This window comes from Hyperoodon ampullatus, assembly GCF_949752795.1.
Source record: "Hyperoodon ampullatus genome assembly, chromosome: 11".
Classification (NCBI taxonomy): domain Eukaryota; kingdom Metazoa; phylum Chordata; class Mammalia; order Artiodactyla; family Ziphiidae; genus Hyperoodon; species Hyperoodon ampullatus.
The window spans coordinates 89831040-89846791 of record NC_136924.1 but is presented as its reverse complement, the minus strand read 5'-3'; the positions used below and the strand labels follow the sequence as shown (position 1 = coordinate 89846791).

The window sequence follows — 15752 nt, the reverse complement described above, 5'->3', positions numbered from 1 at the left end:
TAATGGTACTTGGGGAAATGGACAGGATCAGCAATGCAACACTGTAAACATATAAATTTCATATTAAAAATCCCAGGGCTTCCCTGGTGGCGCAGTGGTTGAGAGTCCGCCTGCCGATGCAGGGGACACGGGTTCGTGCCCCGGTCTGGGAAGATCCCACATGCCGCGGAGTGGCTGGGCCCGTGAGCCATGGCCGCTGAGCCTGCGCGTCCGGAGCCTGTGCTCCGCAACGGGAGAGGCCACAACAGTGAGAGGCCCGCATACCGCAAAAAAAAAAAAAAAAAAAAAAAAAAAAAAAAAAAAAAAAAAAAAAAAATCCCAGTTCTTTAAAAAATGTTCATTTGTAAGGGTTTTCTGAAAATCAGTCTTTAGCCTTCTGTGTTTTTGGGGTTTACTTCTCCTCTTATTCTCTTACAAGTGCAACATAAAAAAAAAATAGAAACAAATCTTCTAATTTTTATAAAGCAAAACTGAATTCCCAGTCCAGTTAGATACTACAAATAGAAGAAACTTACAAAGAAACACCTAAAAATCTGATTTCTAAGTAGTCACAAAACCTTTTTATAAGGTTGTTTTGTTTTTCCTGACAGGGAAGCAAATAATAAACCAACAATAAAAAAACAAATAACCAAGAGAAAAAAAGAGAATGCAATCTAGAAAATCAATAAATAGAACAATGGTGGCAATAATAAACTCTCCTCATCCAACAAATATCTATTTTGAGGATCTACTATACATTAGGTATCTTATTTTACTCTGGAAACAAGGTGATTAAGATGATGCTCTAGTCTCCATGAACTCCCAGTCACCCATAGAGATTGAAATAGCAATCATATAATGGCAGCAAGTTTAAATTCATGGAAGCTTAATTTCAAAAATAAGAGCCAATCAGGTTCCCTGACTTCAGACTATACTACAAAGCTACAGTAATCAAAACAATATGGTACTTTGGGATTGACATGTATACACTGCTATATTTAAAATGGTTAACTAACAAGGACCTACTGTACAGCACAGAAAACTCTGCTCACTATTATGTAACAACCTAAATGTGAAAAGAATTTGAAAAAGAATAGATACAAGTATATGCATAACTGAATCACTTTGCTGTACAACTGAAACTAATATAACATTGTTAATCAACTATACTCCAATATAAAACAAAAAGTTAAAAAAAGAAAACCAGTATGGTACTGGCACAAAAACAGATGCAGAGATCAATGGAAGAGAATAGAGAGCCCAGAAATAAACCCATGCACATATGGTCCATTAAGCTATGACAGAAGAGGCAAAAATATAAAATGGGGAAAAGACAGTGTCCTCAATAAGCAGTGCTGGGAAAACTAGACAACTACATGTAAAAGAATGAAATTAGAACATTTTCTCACTTTATATATAAAAAGAGACTAAAAATGGATTAAAGACCTAAATCAAAGACCAAAAACTATAAAACTCTTAAAAGAAAACATAGGCAGAACACTCTCTGACTTAAGTCTTAGCAATATTTTTGGATCTGTCTCCTCAGGCGAAGAAAACAAAAACAAAAATAATCAAATGGGCCCTAATTAAACTTGAAAACGTTTGCACATTAAAAGAGACCATTGACAAAATGAAAAGACAGCCTTCTGAATGGGAGAAAATATTTGCAAATGGTATGTCCAAAAAAGGGCTTAATACCCACAATACATAAACAGCTCATACAACTCAGTTTCAAAAAACAAACAACTTGATTAAAAAACAGGCAGAAGACCTGAATAAAAATCTTGCAAAAGAAGACATATAGATGGCCAACAGGCTCATGAAAAGATGCTCAACATTGCTAATCATCAGAGAAATTCAAATCAAAACCACAATGAGATATCACCTCACACCTGTCAGAATGACATTGGACTATTATTGTAACAAAATAATAAGCATAAAATATAAAATGCAACTAATGTAGCAAAAGTCATGTATTTTGAGGAAAATGTGTAGTCCCAAATACTTATATTAGTAAAGACGAAAACCTAAAAATTATTGTGCAAAGTATCCAACTCAAGAAATTAGAAAAACTAGGGCTTCCCTGGTGGCACAGTGGTTGAGAGTCTGCCTGCCAATGCAGGGGACGTGGGTTCATGCCCCAGTCTGGGAGGATCCCACGTGCTGCGGAGCGGCTGGGCCCGTGAGCCATGGCCTCTGAGCCTGTGCATCCAGAGCCTGTGCTCTGCAACGGGAGAGGCCACAAGAGTGAGAGGCCCACATACCACAAAAAAAAAAAAAAAAAAAAAAAAAAAAAAAAAAAATTAGTAAAAGTATCATCAAACTAAATCCAAAGAAAGTAGAAGAAAAGGAATAATGAAGTAAGAGCAAACATCTCCCTCTCATTCCCTTATTTCTCTTTTGCTTCCTCCACACCAGTCACACAAGGATTCTGATGAACCTCAAAAACACCAAGCATTGCTCTCACACCAGGAGCATGCTGACACTTCCACATACAATGCTTTTCTGAGAGAAACATGTTTCATTTCCTGCTCTTATTCAGGTCTTTCCCCAATGTGATCTTCTCTGTGAGGCCTTTCTCAACTCCCTTTTACAAAATTACCCTCTATTCTCATTCTTCTTAACTCCTCTACTCTGATATATTTTTCTCCATTGAATATATCCCATTTAACACAGAATATACCTTACATGTTTGTGTCATTTACATTAGAATGGCATATTTGATCACATGGGATTTTTAAACTACTTTTTCCCAGTACCTAGAAGAATGCTTAGCCAATAGTTGGAACTCAGTCAACATTTGTTAGGTAAATGAAATCAGTGAATGTAAAAACAAGCTACAGTAATAGAAAAACAAAGTTAAAAATCTGCTTCTTTAGGGCTTCCCTGGTGGCGCAGTGGTTGAGAGTCCGCCTGATGATGCAGGGGACACGGGTTCGTGTCCCGGTCCGGGAGGATCCCACATGCTGCGGAGTGGCTGAGCCCGTGAACCATGGCCGCTGAGCCTGTGCGTCCAGAGCCTGTGCTCCACAACAGGAGAGGCCACAACAGTGAGAGGCCCGTGTACCAAAAAAAAAAAAAAAAAAAAAAAAAAATCTGCTTCTTTGAAAAACATAAAACAAATAATTGGCAAATTAATTTTCTTAAAAGGAGATATTTAAAAAGTAATGTGAATAGTATGAAAATTTTGTCCTAAGAAATTTGATAAACTCAATGAAATAAATTGCTTTAAAAAAGCTATTTAGAAAAAATGATTTAAGAAAAAGAAGAAAACCTAAGAGGTAAGGGTCAACTTGTCCAAGACTCATTTCCTACGGCCTGGCTTTCCCAGAAAAGTGTCTGGTCTCAAGGAAAATTCCATGAAAACTGGTCAGAGCCTTGTGCTTAATATAATCAGTTCCGGAAGAATGCTGACAGAGTAGATCGAGATGCTGGTTCATCATATCATATAGCTGAATCACAAGTTTTGGGATTCCGACCAGGGAAATGGTTGGTGCTCCCCAATCTTTAAAAGCTAAGGTGGTCATAAAGTACAGGGCACAAAGTTTCCACTTGATCACACTGTTGTAATTTCACGGCTTGAATGCCAGCTCTTGATCACATCTCTTCCAGACCATGAATGTTGAAGAAGCTACCATATCTTTTTGCTGTTATAGACTCTTCTGTGTTTTCACCAAGGAGGCTAGTTCTTCCCTAATCCTGCAACTTAAAAACTTCGAAGCCTAGGGACCAAGGTTTCTCATATGGAAATTTGATGTATAGCCTTGCAAGTTCCTGTATACTGCTCCAGACTACATAGATCAATGGTGGAAACTCAGGTTAGCTACTGTGAATTCTCCCCAGGAAAAGCTGTTCCAGAAGACCAGCTGTGTGTGAGGTCTGGATATTCACCTTCAGTTGAGCATGTAAACCAGAACAGGTTTTTCAATAAAAGAAGTCAGATTTTTTTTACAAAAAAGCAATAAACCCAGATAATTTTATAGTTGAATTCTACCAAATATTCAAGGAACAAATAATTTCAATCTTGCATATACACTTCCAGAGAAGAGAAAAGGAGGAGAGGCTTTCCAACTAACTTTTATCAGATTAGCATATTTTGATATCAAAACTAGATTAAAACAATACAGTCAATGATGGCCTATCTCACTGAAGCCCAGAGATGCAACGGATAATTATAGATATGATGAAGGGGTTAAAGAGGAGACAGGAAGAAAAGAGTAAGTGTATTAACATCATCTTAATATAACAGAGACACCACTAGAGTCATACCATCTATAATTGCTGGAATAAGTACTAGAGGTTTAAATATATTATTTACAATTACAGTGGTAATGATGGAAGCATTTAACTAATAATTTTTAAATTGCCTGGAGAATGGGCTAAAGATAAATGAAATAATGTGACTTACCTTCCTACCTTCAGTACCAGGAAGCTGAAAATATATTTTATTGCTAATGAATTAAGAAAGGAGAGATTGAACAATTTATTTAGCAATATCACAGTAACCAACAGAATTTAAAAGAATGAGGGGAGTGGCTCTAAGGAGTGTGAAGTTGAACATCTCCTGTAATGTGAGTTTTAACCAAAATCTCTTTACAATTATTTATATGTTTTGCTTTTAATTGCTATGTTGGTGGTTCAAGCCCAGGTAGGGACATAGTTATTTTGAAAGACAACATGCTGCAGCAGAAAAAGGAGATCTGACTTACGGTCTTTCTTTCAAAACCAGATGTTTAGTATTTGACATATCACCTGATCCCAATTACCTTATGTGCATAATGGAACTGAAAATACATCACAGCTTGTTGACTGGGAGCTGGAAGTAAATGATCACAGTGCTTAGTAATCCTAAGTACTGTAATTAATTGTTTTAAGTTAGCCCACAAACAGATGGCTGAGACATAGAAAAACGTTATGGTAGAATGAGAACAGATCTAGTAGACAAGACCTGTTCTTGTTCTAATTCTGCTGCTAGTCTCCTTGGCGATTCTCAGTAGTCACTTGTCCTTTCCAGGTCTCGTTTTGCCTTTCATTGTCCATTTTTCTCTCTTCAATAATGAGGAGGTAGGAGAACATGCCCCTTATCTCCTGTTAGTTGGAAGAGGCATTGCTTCTAAAATGGAAAATGTAAGTGTTTTACATTTTGCTTTTAAGATGCAACTGTAGGTTGGGCTACTTCCATCACAAATCATATCACCAAATTTAACATTTCTTATAGATGGAATTATATGTAGTCATATTCTGTCTAATGAATGTGTCTCTTTGGTCCTTGCACACTTGTATTTTGTACAGATTCTTTCATGAAATAAATGATCAGTAACTTTTTCTTCTTGACAATGTCCTTTTTCTGGTCTTTAATATTTTGAAAGCCACAGTGTTTCAATAGTCATTTTCCATAAGGCACTCATTAGTTTATGAGGCCAAGTTTGAGTTTAGAATAGCAAGGTAGTACCAACTACCCTTTATCTATATCAATGGAATTTTGTGTTGTTTGATTGGTTTAATTCTCTCATTCTTATTATTTAAAGTATGTAGTATACAAATTACATTTGATAATATGTATTAAAAGTATAAGTACCAATGTTGCTGTGATTTTAAATGTCATCTTTCAGTGCTCCTATGACAAAATTCAACGATCGGTAGGATGCTGGATTCATATTAGATTTCTCACCTAATATTTATAGCATTTGGTTTCTTTTTTAAATTAAAAATTTATTTTTTAATTGAAGTATAGTTGATTTACAATGTTGTGTTAATTTCTGTTGTACAGCAAAGTGATTCTGTTTTTTTTATATATATATATATATATTCTTTTTTATATTTTATAATATTTGGTTTCTTATTAGGCAAATAAATGGGTAATCAATTTTTAAAAATTTGCTCCTGAATAGTCATTTTGTGAGTGTCTGACATTACTTAGGGTAGCATTAATGTCACCATGTTTTCCTGCATCTGGGGAGTACTGTCACAGTGCTTGATTATTTCACCTAACAGGCTCTAGGAAGGATGGACCCTGATGTGGCAGCTTGTAGCTATACATTAGTATGGGTTGTGTTAGAGCCAATTGCTGCCTGACCTCTCCTCCCAGTAGAGGCAGTGTAGTGCCATCTGTACATCTTTTAGTCACATTAAATCATGTCATTTAAAGAGCCTCTGAATGTGAACGAGTTTACCTTATGCTTAGGAAAGAAATCAGTTGAACTGCTGAACTACAAGTCTGTGTTCATCTGCATCACCAATTTTCATATTGTTTGAATTCTTTCTTCTCTGGACTGGTAATAACACTGTCAGAGACTGTTTAAAATTTGCTACTGTCATAATTAGAACATTACTAAAGATTTAAAAATTGTCATTAAGGTAATTTAAACTCTATATTTACATGTAGGTCCCAGGGCTAGGGTCAAGACTATCTTTCCAAACTAGATATGGATGTTTGCAGGCATAATCCTGCTAAGGAGTTGCCATGCCAAAGCATACTCACATGGAGGGCTGAGGAATTTTATGGACACAAATCTTTCTAAAAGAAAGAGGATTCTATACTATCCTCTTTCTTTTAGAGTGATTTGTGTAGTGAGGTGGATAGACCTAGAGTCTGTCGTACAGAGTGAAGTAAGTCAGAAAGAGAAAAACAAATACCATATGCTAACACATATATATGGAATCTAAGAAAAAGAAAAAAAAATGATCATGAAGAACCTAGGGGTAAGACGGGAATAAAGACACAGACCTACTAGAGAATGGACTTGAGGATATGGGGAGGGGGAAGGGTAAGCTGTGACAACATGAGAGAGTGTCATGGACATATATACACTAGCAAATGTAAAATAGATAGCTAGTAGGAAGCAGCTGCATAGGAGAGGGAGATCAGCTCGGTGCTTTGTGACCACCTAGAGGGGTGGGATACGGAGGGTGGGAGGGAGGGAGATGCAAGAGGGAAGAGATATGGGAACATATGTATATGTATAATTGATTCACTTTGTTATAAAGCAGAAACTAACACACCATTGTAAAGCAATTATACTCCAATAAAGATGTTAAAAAAAAAAAAAAAAGAAATAGGATTGAAATGACCAAGCCTATTGAAGGAACTTCTTCTGGACACATGGCCATGCACATGGCCTAGACCTGAACAATCACAATTCACCATCACCCTAGGCTCAGTCATTTATTCCCCCCAGAAAAGGCATGTGAATAAGCTAAGACCAAACAGAGCCTTCCCCAGAACTTTCCTTACAGAGAATTGGGTAAGACTGTCTTTTGCAATGAATTTGCTTACCTTGTATACCATGATTATGGGTGTGCCACTAACCACTTAATGCTTACACAGAGTGAATCTGACTAATAATTGGAGAGTTAGAGCTCTCATTACAGTATTTAAGTTCCTCCCTTTGGGCCACCCAGGCCTGAAGCAGCAATAGGACTCCTGGACCACTGGACTTAAAAATCACATGAGCTGGGCTTCCCCGGTGGCTCGGTGGTTGAGAGTCCTCCTGCCGATGCAGGAGACACGGGTTCGTGCCCTGGTCCGGGAAGATCCCACATGCCATGGAGTGGGCCCATGAGCCATGGCTGCTGAGCCTGCGCGTCCGGAGCCTGTGCTCCGCAACGGGAGAGGCCACAGCAGTGAGAGGCCCGCGTACCGCAAAAAAAAAAAAAAAAAAAAAAAAAAAAAAAATCACATGAGTTTTTTTTGTTTTTTATTTACTTGTTCAAGTCAGTGATCCCTGGAGCAGCAGCATTAACTTCATCTGAGAACTTGTTAGAAATGCTCATTTCTGAATCAGAACATTTGAGGATAGGCCCAAAGGTTTAACAGGCCCTCCAGGTAACTCTGATATAATAAAGGTCGGGAAACTGGTTTAAAATGTGTGTTTAACTTCTTTTTTTTTTAATTGAAGCATAGTTGACTTACAATATTGTGTTGGTTTAAATTATTTTGAATTTAGTTTCTGGCCATCTTCAGTTGGTGAAGTCCTGATATAGCAATGACAAATACGAAATTTTATAACAGTTCTAATAACAGATTAGAAGAATTTTGGTTTAAAAACTCTTCTCACTTGGCCATGGCAGAGACCAAATTTTTGAATAGGGATATTGTCAGGAAATTCCTAGAATCTCTGGTCTCAGGTTAGCTTTGTACCCACTTAGCCTCAAGTAGTCACAGGCCATTTGAAGACAAACACTGAAGAATCTGTTCCATCTCGAACTTCAGACCATTAGAATTTTCAAACTCTGGGTGATACAGACAGGAGTCTTCTCTGAAACTTTATGTCAGCTTGAGCACATTCTATTTAAGCTAAAAGAGCTGCTTAATTTTAGCTTCAATATCTAGGTTTAGAAGAGAACCTTTATAGATTGTCTCAAGGGGGGATTTATTTCCTCAATCTAAATATCTCTGTCTTTGATCCAAATCATTCCAATTTACTTTAACATAAGAGGTTGCCTGTTTTTTTTTCAACTGGCTTAGTGCTGGATACTGTGTCATCAATATAAAAATATAGTCAGAAATCTCTTGTGAGTTAATGGTATAATAGCAGTATGCTCTCTGATTAACAATAAAGAATATAAAAATGCATGCTTTTAAGAAATATTGTATTACTCACAAAAAAAGAAGCTTGTCCTTTACATGCTTATGAATGCAGAATATGTCATGTGGAAAGCACAGGATTTCCTTTAGTGTTATTTTTTAATATTAGATGTCTCTGCAATACATGTTGATGATCTGGCAGATTCAATTTTCATGATACCTTCTTTTGAGAGGATATCTGCTTTGAAGCATAATCTCTACAAAAATAATATCTCACTGTACACTTTGTATTTAAACAAGTTTAAACAAGACTAACAGCAATTACTTACTAATTTTAAGAGCTGGACTATGAAAACAGAGAGAGTCTAATCTATAAAATTCTTTGCAAGGAAATGGACACAATTGGAAAAATATTTAATTAATGTTTAATTGTAATTAGAGGTTATATTATATGATATCACCTTTACAGGTTATGGATCTATCTATCATCTCTACTGCTCAGAGACCTTACAGGGGATATGGCCTTGATGGCTATTAATATAAGCCAGTTTCCCATTAGAAGCATTTACTAGTATATTACATAGAGTCTCCTTTTCCAGACATCCAAGTATGCTCTAAAATTCCATTGGCACCTGTCAATATTGTCTAGACTTTACAGGGTAGTTGAAAATTATCATCAAACAGAAGCCAGATTGCCTTTGGTCCTTATTTACTAGCTTCTAATTCACTAAAATAGAATTCATTTGTTCCATAGGCAAGTCATATCAATTCTTACTTTTTCTATATTTATATGACTTTTTGACCAGGGAAACAAAACAACAACAAAAAACAAGCATTAACTTTGAGATAAAACAAACATTTGTTAAAATTCTGGTTGTACCAAATACTTACTAGCTGTATGTTTTTGGGAAATATACTTTTCTAAGGCTTTGTTTTCTCAATGTAAAAAAGATAATGACCACTCTTTCTCAGGTAGATTGCCTATCTCTGCTTTGCTCAGTTCTTCTTCTAGGGTTTTACCTTGTTCCTTCATCTGGAACACATTCCTCTGCTGCCTCATTTTGTCTAAGTTGCTATTGGTATTTTTTTTTTAAAGCAGGAAGAATTTAAAATTTTTATTTATTTATTTATTTACAACATGGATTTTATTTTTTTTAATTTTTATTGGAATATTGTTGATTTACAATTTTTTGTTAATTTCCCCATATAGGTCATTACAGAGTATTGAGAACAGTTCCCTGTGCTATGCAGTAGATCCTTATTAGTTATCTATTTTATATATAGTAGTGAGGATATGTCAATCCCAATGTCCCAATTTATGCCTCCCTCCCTTTCCCCTTGGTAATCATGTTTGTTTTCTACATCTGTGACTCTATTTCTGTTTTGTAAATGAGTTCATTTGTACCATTTTTTTAGAGTCCATGTATAAGTGATATTTGTCTTTGTCTGACTTACTTCCCTGAGTATGACAATCTCTAGATCCATCCATGTTGCTGCAAATGACATTAGTTCATTCTTCACTAGTGGTATTTTTATGTATGTAGTAGGTTAGTTACATGTCTTGAACTTGGAGAAGTGCCCTCTGTGTCCCTGCAGTGCACTTCCCTCTCATCTCCCAAGCTATATATTCCAGGTATTTCCCCTAGGAGGGCTGCGTGAGTCCTTCTGTTGTGGCAGGCTAACTATGTGGGCAGTCTGGTAGGCTGATTGGCCCCTGGTCTGGTTGGTTGCCAGGTGACATCATATTTGTCAGAACGGTTATCATCAAAAAGAACACAAATAAGAAATGTTGGCGAGGATGTGAAGAAAAGGGAAGCCTTGTACACTGTTGGGGGAATGTAAATTGGTGCAGCCACTGTGGAAAACAGTATAGAGGGTTCTCAAAAAGCTAAAACTAGAACTACCATGTGACCCAGCAATTCCAATCTTAGGCATATATCTGAAAAAAACAAAGATACATGCATCCCAATGTTCATAGCAGCACTATTTACAATAGCCAAGATATGGAAGCAACCTAAAAATCGAACAACAGATGAATGCATAAAGAAGATGTGGTACATGTATACAATGGAATACTACTCAGCCATAAAAAGAATGAAATTTTGCCATTTGCAGCAACATGGATGGACCCAGAGGGCATTACAGTAAGTGAAATAAGTCAGAGAAAGACAAATACTGTATGATATCACTTATATGTGGAATCCAAAAAACACAACAAACTAGTGATTATAAAAAAAAGATGCAGACTCACAGATATAGAGAACAAACTAGTGGTTACCAGTGGGGAGAGGGAAGGGGGAGATGCAATACAGGGGTGGGGGGAAAAGGGTTATTATGAGATTATATGAAATCATATATGTGAAACTTTTGAAAATTGTAAGGCACTAATTAAAAAAAAAATGTGAAGAAAAAAAGATGACCAACACCAATATCCCAGACTGCTGGGATTCAATGAGAACATGCACTTAAAGCAGGTAGTACATTCTCAGCCTAGTGTCCATGTTGATCTCTGTAATTTTTGTGTATCCTCTTCCTACTGCCTTTGTGTATGCTATTCTCTTGGCTGAATGTCTAGCATAGTGCTACCCATCTTTTAAAATGCAAGGGGGTCTGAGACTTTGATGTCCAGGGTTGGTGTAGTTCTATGGGTGTGATTACTGACAATGTACTTTCAGTAGATGAGGATAAACTTTCCCGAGCACAGGTGGACCATTCTTCAGTCAAATGTATTCACCCCTTCAAATTTCAGGGTCAGTTTCTGCAGAAAATTTTCCCTGATTCTGCTAATCTTGCTGGCTACATGACCTCCATTTATTCTTCTCCACATTGTATTCATTCTGCTGTCAAAGGTTTTCCACGTGTCTTCTGTCCCTCTTTTCCATTACATTGCATGTTCTTTGAATGCAGATGTATTCTTTGTTTTAAAGTTTCAGCATCTATTACAATGTGAAACATTTGTCCTAATCAGTAAGAGCTGTTGATTAGTTACATTCCTCTTTTCTTTATAAATTTTTTTGAGTTTATACCACCAAAATACAAAATTAGAAAGCTGGATAAAGCCAACTGTTGCAGAGGTGCATATATATAACAGGACTTATGTGCTGTAGGCACGCTGGGTTGGTGTAGCCATTCTGGAAAGTGACCTGGTGCATCTAGCCAAATTGAGGATATACTTACCAACCACTCAGCAATTCCAGTCCTGGGTATACATCCTAGAGAAATTCTCAGACAAGGTTGAAAAAAGATTTGTAAAATTATGTTAATGTTAGTGTTATTTATGGTAGCAGAGTTGGAGGCAATCTGGGTGACCATCACTAGAGGAGCAGACAGACCCAGTGTGTTGGGTCACATACTATACTAGGGGACATTCAGAGATAATGAACCATACAGATGAACACCCAGAAACATGCGTGGGCCTTTAATGCTGAGTAAAAAAGTAACAAGAATTTGTTACACATTATATTTATGTAGATTAGAAATTTGTGCACACAAAATAGCAAGACACATTTTCAAGAACATATAAAAACAAAAGAATATATGTTAAATATATTTGAATGATTGCTTTGGTAGGAGGAAAATGAGAATGAAGAATCTTAATAAAGGAGAAAAATAAATTTAAAATGAAAAGAATAAAACTTATAGGAGGATAAAAAATACAAACAAAATTCCTACAGGTCTTTTAAGAAATTTAAATTGTGTAAAGCAATTATACTCCAATAAAGATGTTAAAAAAAAAAGAAAAGAAATTTAAAGTCAGGGAGTGTGATTCCTCCAACTCTGTTCTTCCTTCTCAAGATTATTATTTCTATTTGGGGTCTTTTGTGTTTCCATACAAATTTAAAAATTACTTGTTCTAGTTCTGTGAAAAATGCCATTGGTATTTTGATAGGGATTGCATGGAATCTGTAGATTGTTTTGGGTAGTATGGTCATTTTCACAGTATTGATTCTTCCACTCCAAGAACATGGTATATCTTTGCATCTGTTTTTGTCACCTTTAATTTCTTTCATCAATGTCTTATAGTTTTCTGAGTATAGGTCTTTCACCTCTTTAGGTAGGTTTATCCCTAGGCATTTTATTCTTTTTGGTGTGATATGGTAAATGGAATTGTTTCCTTAATTTTTCTTTCTGATAGTTCATCAGTGTACAGAAGTGCAACAGATTTCTGTATATTAATTTTGTATTCTGAACTTTACTGAATTCATTGATGAGTTCTAGTAGTTTTCTGGTGGCATCTTTAGGATTTTCTATGTACAGTGTCATATCATCTGGAAAGAGTGACATTTTTACTTCTTCTTTTCCAATTTGCATTTCTTTTATTTCTTTTTCTTCTCTGATTGCTGTGGCCAGGACTTCCAAAACTATGTTGAATAAAAGTAGCGAGAGTCATCATCCTTGTCTTTTCCCCGATCTTAGAGGAAATGCTTTCAGCTTTTCACTGTTAAGTATGATGTTATCTGTGGGTTTGTCATATATGACCTTTATTATGTTGAGGTAGGTTCCCTCTATGCCCACTTCCTGGAGAGTTTTTATCATAAATTATGTTGAATTTTGTCAAAAGCACTTTTTCTGTATCTATTGAGATGATCATATAGTTTCTATTCATTAAAATAACAACATCAACAACAACACTGATAAAACCTCAGAGATCTCTGATCTTGGACCTAATTTGTGGCTACAAAGCTAAATGCACCAAGAAGGTTGCAATTGTCTGTAAATACAGGACCTGTTATGGTGTCTCCCTCAGGAAAATGGTGAAGAAAATTGAAATGAGTCAGTACACCAAGTAGACTTGCTCCTTCTGTCACAAAACCAAGGGGGAGAGCTAGCTGTGGGTGTCTGGCACTGTGGTTCCTGCATGAAAATGGTAGCCAGTGGTACTGACCCTACAATACCACTTCTGCAGTCACAGAAAAGTCCATCATCAGAAGACAGAAGGAATGGAAAGATCAGAAGCTCCACCATGGGAAACACTGCTAGCCTTAATAAATGGATTCATTTATGTAACCCACCCCCCAATAAATATCCTCAGAGATTTCTAAAGTTTAGTGACTGCTAAAAGAGAAAGAAATAGATTATAGAAAGGAAATAACCTGGGAGCTGTTATCTAAGAAGAAAAAAAAATCCATCTTATGCCAAGAAGGAAAAGGTGAGATCCAAGGAATCTGCATTCCTTGAAAGATTTCTGAGTGATTCTGAATTAAATGGTTGGCACTTTAGATAAGTTGCTCTAAAGGGCTAGTCTTGAAATCAGAGCCCATCATTCACAGGCTTTTTCCTTTCTGCCCCAAAATAGGAAACAGAAGCTGATAGTCACCAAGAGAAACAGAAAACTCATAGAGCAAATAATAGTTCTTTCTGAACCAGCAAAGTGAGGCAGTGTTAACAAGCATCAAAAAACAAAAACTAAGACCAAACCCAGGAAAGCAACAGCAACAAGTGGAAAAGAAACAAAAAGCAAGTAATAAGGACACTTTAAAGGTATGGTCTGAAATCAAGAGAGAAGGATGGAATTAAGACCACAGCACCTTCACACTCTGTATATGGTAAAGTGAAAAGGAAAAGCAAAGTTTGGAAATGATGTTTGGTATCAAAGTTTGGTAACAAATTCAGAAAGTAGTTAGAAAATGTTTGATTGGATGATGAAATAAAACATGAAATGAGATTAAAATAAATTGAAATGTATTAATACAAGTAATTGAAAAGCCAGTTTTATCCAGTAACTGATAAGTCAGGCAGCTCATACACAAACAGAAAAAGAAACAAGCCAAAATCTCCACAGTCTAGAAACAGAACTGTCCATCTCTCTTTCAGATAGTGTGTTACACTATTTATGAACATTAAAGCAGCACTTTTAGAATCTGAAACCAATGTTTGACTTAAAAAGGAGACTCAGGTGACGAAAATAAGGACGTGGATTGTATTAAGATCTAAAGGGTCATCAGAAAAAAAGTTCAGAGTTGCAATGAAAATACATCTAAAAATATTTTAAAATATTCTATTAAAATTTATATTTAATGAGAGCCTTTTGGTATGGATACTTTGCAAAAAGTAAGTCAGTTACTTCTTAATGTGATTTTTTAGGAACTTTCAGTTTTTGATATATTGTCTCTCCCATTTAAGAGTTTTGTTCAAATTGGGTACAGTAACAACAGCATTTTCATGTGTTTTTATTATGTTAATGAAAAACTTACTTATTTAACTTGGCGTCTAAATACCTAAAAATGATTTACTTTGAATCGTTAGTCTCCATTTAATCAAGCAGGATGAAGTGAGGGGTATTGGTTGCCATATCTTTTCCCTATAAAAGAATATTTAATCTTGAAGGCGACACTTATCTTGCTCTGAGATAACTATAAGGTTATCAGATCCAGAACATTCTACCAGGACGGGGTGAAGGGCTTCCATTGCACTTGTGGGTGTTCTGTCCCCATTTGTTTCTCTATTTTTATTGTCGAAGTATGGCTCCTGTTCTCACTTCAATCTGATGGAGAAAAAAAAAAAGTTTCTCTGGCTTTCCCGTCCACCTGCCTCCCATTTCAGTGGTGCATTAGCTGTATCTGCACAGAGCAGAAACAGGGAACCCAGGTAGAGTCGGTGTCTGAGCCCCAATCTTGAAACTGATGACGGCTTTTTTTTTTCCCTACACTATTTTATTCACATTCTTATAAAGTTAAAGGCAAGCTTGCTTCAGTTTTATCTTGTTTTCGTTTTCTCCACCTCCGTTTCTCAGGTCCGGATGTACTGAAGATTATGCGTGGAGATCTGACACCCATCTTTCCTCGGTTATGGAATCCCAGCAGATTAAACTATGAACACAATAGCGCTACATTCTTTTTAAGGCTACTGGAGAAACACTCCCTACCCCCTACCCCGCCCTCTTAGTTCAGTTGTACGAGTGTTTGAAATAAATCAGTCAAGTTTAAAAGGTTTTTTTTTTTTTTTTTTTTTTTAATAATAAAGGTATGAATAGATGTAAAAAGGGTTTGGTCGTCATTTCAGATCTTTACAAAGGAGATCCTGAAAATCTCAAAGAGGCTAGAATTCTAGGGGATAATTTCAGAAGTGAATTTGGACTTTATTCTTGAATAATTCGTAATTTAAATAAAATACCGTTGCCGGAAAAGTTGTTTCCAAATCGAGTTCACTCTACTTCTATCTTAAAAGTACACTTCCATCTTAATCCTGTAGCAGTGCTTTTGTTTCAAAACCAAATTCAAAGTTGTGCCATTAAAATAATGTGCTG

General features: G+C 36.1%; 1 pseudogene across 1 annotated transcript; it reads left to right on the top strand.

Annotated features, from left to right (window-relative positions):
- Positions 1–11150: 11150 nt before the first annotated feature.
- LOC307060476 (large ribosomal subunit protein eL43-like) lies at positions 11151–13486 on the top strand (annotated as a pseudogene). The gene is made up of 2 exons: positions 11151–11256; positions 13190–13486. The product of its transcript is annotated as a large ribosomal subunit protein eL43-like (transcript).
- The last annotated feature ends 2266 nt before the right edge of the window (positions 13487–15752 follow it).